At 46.5% G+C, this 4,456-nt stretch overlaps 1 pseudogene; it reads right to left on the bottom strand.

Moving 5' to 3' along the window:
* Positions 1–2,706: 2,706 nt before the first annotated feature.
* On the bottom strand, positions 2,707–4,156 carry LOC115249680 (eukaryotic initiation factor 4A-I-like; annotated as a pseudogene).
* Between the last annotated feature and the right edge of the window lie 300 nt (positions 4,157–4,456).

Raw genomic sequence — 4,456 nt, forward strand, 5'->3', positions numbered from 1 at the left:
AATTTGGTGCTTGATAATTAATGGAAGTGAACAGCGGCAGCGCTTGTATCAACACGCAGAGATCCTGTCAGCCATTCAGGGGGGCTATTCTAGGATGCACCAACATTTGGTCACACGGATGATCAACTGTGTGCCGCTAAAGGAAAGCACCAGTCAGATGAGAGCATCCTCGCGTCATCTGCCGATATTTACTTGTGTTTCTTGAAAAGCCCACGTGGGAACCTCGTTATCTCATAAAGCTCCAGTCTAATATCATGAGGAGCTTTTGGTGTCATCTATGCTGTCTCTTTCTCTTCAATCTTCACCTTCTCAATGCTGGTTTCATGACCTGGTTGCTCCGTCTGACCCCCGTCCACAAAGGTCACGTCCCTGGTCTCCTGGAGAACAAATGCCACAGATATCAAGCGCACTTTAATGTGCTAAAGCCAGCATCCTATCTAAGCTTGTGGTCAGGTTAGGAAACGTCTATTTCCATTGTTTGCTGACCCACGCATCTGGGGGGTCAAAACAGCTTTTATCTCCTTTAAATGTTGCCTCAAAGTTATTCTCGCCTTCATAATAACGGCTGCAACTTTGTGTAGGTGGGCTTGGACCAGATGATGAGAAAGAACAATGTTTAAGAAATCCCCCAGATACATCTGATCATATTAGCTGCTTTAATGTGCCTTTTCCTTCATTACTCACACTCTTTTCCCCTTTTGGCCTGGAATCAAGTTCCTGTGAGGTGAATTTGTTGGATATGAAATAGACTGTTCAAATCTCTCTCTGGCTCTGATTTACCTGTCAAGGTACTCATTCAAGTAGAACTCTGATGGGTTCGCACCTCACTCCCCTTAAATGTTGGCTTAGCCTCAAAATGTCTAAAGATAGGCAGCTTGTGGGAACATGGTGATCTTTAAAGGCATTATTTCTTGTTCAGCAACTCTTTGCCAGCTTTTCCATTGAAATCCATTTCTCCACGAAGCTGGTTAGAGCTAGTTTAGATCCCGATTGTTGACCTGCAGAAACCGGAGCTCATTGAAAGCAAAGGCGAGAATCTTAATATAATCGTTTATGTTGACTATGCATTTCCACGTGCAGTTGAGCATTTTTCTCCACGTTGTGGCCAAAGTTCAACTAGAGACACGTGAATCAGTCTGAGCAAGTTTTTCTTTGACCCCTTTGGTCATGAGCGATGTCCAGCCGCCCAGGTGAGAGAAGACAACCGTGGCGGAAACAATTTCTTAAGCCGCGGCTCCAAATCGCTTGTCCTATGATGCACAGTGATTCGGTCACAGATTTGCCGTTGTCACGGAGATCGCCTGTGGCAAATTTCCTTCATGGTAAACAACGTCGAGTTGTGTGCGTAGATTAGGCACGCTGTTGCTGACTCGCTGTTTAATGCGATTCGGAATGTGACGATACGAGCGAGGAAACGGCGAGTCCACCGGGGCGGAATTTCCCAGGATAAATAAGTCACACTTTGACTGACTATCATGAGGGAGATCCACAAAGTACCAGATGGTTCACATGGTGCATGTGATCACCTCGCAGCACCTGTCATGCTTATTAAAAGGAAGTCAGCATTCAATTACCAACCCAAGCTTCCTGAGATTGGACAAGATTACAAAGCTACGCCCAGTTTGCAGGGTTTGATTGCATTCGTGATGGCGATATCACGCTTTCCCGGCGGGGGCAGAAGGTCTGGAGCAGCTACAACCTCTGTGGTCTGGTCCACATGGTCCACATCTGTGGAGGACAACAGGCTTGTACAAAAGTCTACTTCCACTGAAGGACCGACTGCCTGATTCAACAGGAATCATTGATGAAATATTCATACTGCAGGAACTTCTTCCGGATCTGCTGACTCCTCTGTAGAGTCAGAGAGCTCAGATATTCCCGACTATCACACCACCTAAAAATATTTGCTGTTTTAATTGAGCAAAAAATAAATGAAGGAACGCTGAGGCAGCAGCATCTGATTACAGTCGGGTGGAGGAAGCAAATTGGTCATGCAAAACCAGCCCCACTTCAACAAACCAATTAATTATTTATGGGCTTCTTCAGTGGAGCAGAGAAAGTTAATTTCTTGTTATCATTAGAAGAGTGTTGTGTTTGGGTCTATAGAAGACTCCGGCAACCCTCACAGGCTCCACACATGAGAGAGAAACTCGTGAGTGTGGAAAACAGGAATTCTCCAACTAAATATGTTAACAAGATGTCTCCAAACCCCAGAGAAGTGTGGGGGTAAAACCCCGGTTAGAGAAAGAATCATATATCCAGTTCCAAAAGAGAGAAGGTCGTGTCAGCAAATAGTCTGGATCAGTGATGGGCAAAAAGTGTGTTAAAATAGTTATTACCAACCGTAATGACCCTTTACGTGAGTGGATGATGCTTTTGGTGCTTGAGCATAGACAATAAAAATGGCCAATGCTAATAAAGACACTAGATGCTCATTACCTTGATGCCACAGTGGTCGAGAAGATGTAGAGTCCAGGTGAAAATAGCAACTTTGAGTAGCAAATAGTATAAACAATGGTGACATGCAAACTTCGAACATAGAACTGTAGAACATAGAACATAGAACTGTGCCTCGTAATACCCCAGGAAGAGGTGGAGGAACTCTTTAGGGTGAGGGAAGTCTGGGAATGGAGGCTGCTGTGTCAGCGGACCAATCACAGATGAGTAGAAGAAGACGACAAGACAGGGAGCACAAGCTGCATTTCAAATTTCATTTTTATTCATCAATACAAGGAAATTCGGCTGATACATTTTTCAAAAGCAGGCGTTGACGATCAGGTTTGGAAAACGGTGCTGCGCATCACAGGAACCTGGGTATTTGTGATTTTTAGCTTTGAAACTCTCGAAGCCTTTCAGACAATATCGACCATGTTTGCAGGAAGCTCCTTGATTTTGAAGTCATAGAAGTTCTGAATAATGGCCAGCATGGGTTGGCTCTCTTCCGTCACCATGTTGATCGCCACTCCCCCCCTGCCAAACCGGCCACTGCGACCGATCCTGTGGATGTAGCTCTCTAATTTGGTCGGGAGGTCAAAGTTGATGACCAGCGACACTTGCTGAACATCGATCCCTCGGGACAGCAGTCGGTGGTGGTGATGAACACTCGGCTGGAGCCGGAGCGGAACTCCTTCATGGTGGTATCCCTCTCGCTCTGCCCCATCTCACTATGCAGAACGGAGACTGTGAAATCCTTGGACATCAGCTCCTGAGTCAGCCATTCGGCCTTTTTTCTGGTGTTGACAAAAATGACAGCTTGAGTTATGGTGAGCGTGCTGTACAGGCCACACAGGCTTTCCAGCTTCTTCTCTTCTGTTTCAGTCTTAATGTAGAACTGTTGAATGCCCTCCATGGTCAGCTCCTCCCTTTTAATGAGAATTTTCACTGGATCCTGCATGAACATCTTTGTGGCCTCCAGGACATGAGCTGGCATGGTCGCCGACAGCAGGATGGCTTGGACATTGGTGGGCAGCTTACAGAAGATTTCATGAATCTGGTCCTTGAAGCCATTACCCAGCATCTGATCAGCTTCGTCAAGCACCAGCAGTCTTATGGCCTTGGCAGAGACGGCCCTGCGTGCTAATACGTCAAAGACGCGACCTGGTGTTCCCACCATGACGTGAGGGTTCGCTGACCTCAGGTTCTCCATGTCCTCATGAATGCTCGTCCCCCCAATGCAGGCATGGCAACGGACCCCCATGTAGTCCCCCAGACTGAGCACCACTTTCTGAATTTGGTTGGCCAGCTCCCTGGTGGGTGCGAGAATAATAGCCTGGGTGTCCTCTTTCATCATGTCGATTCTCTGCAGGGCGGCGATGACGTAGGTGGCCGTCTTGCCAGTGCCCGACTGGGACTGCGCGATGACATCAAAGCCTTTGATGCACGGAACAATGGCCTGCTGTTGGATGGCGGAAGGCTTCTCGAATCCATACGCAAAGATGCCTCTGAGAAGATTCTCGTTCAGCATCATGCCCTCAAAACTGTCCACGCTGTAACTCAGCTTCCTCTCCGTCATCTGCCACGGCTCTGGACGCTCTGGTCGTCCACTTCTGAAGACGTCTGCTCTCATTGTTTTCGGGATGCATTCGTCCATCTTTGTGTTGAGTCACTGCATTTGCTGACTGTCCCACTGGATAAAATGCTTTGTTTCATCACATGTAGAGTCAAAGCCACCACTTTAAAACAGACTTGGTTTAATGCTTTCATGGTGGCTTTTATCAGTATCTCTTTGAAGATGAATATGGGATGGTAGAGGTGTGGGAAACCTTCAGCGCTGAAGAGCCATCGGGACCTTCTCCCACCAGAACAAAACCAACTATTTGACCACTAATTGAGGTTAACGTTTCATAAGTTAGGCCTTCTGTATGAGAGCTACAGTGTGTGTTTTTATTGTGAAATAATGAGGTATAGAAATAAAAGCATTGATTTTTAACAATGAAACACCCGATTCTTTTGAGCT

This window comes from Takifugu rubripes, chromosome 4, assembly GCF_901000725.2.
Source record: "Takifugu rubripes chromosome 4, fTakRub1.2, whole genome shotgun sequence".
NCBI classification, from domain to species: Eukaryota; Metazoa; Chordata; class Actinopteri; order Tetraodontiformes; family Tetraodontidae; genus Takifugu; species Takifugu rubripes.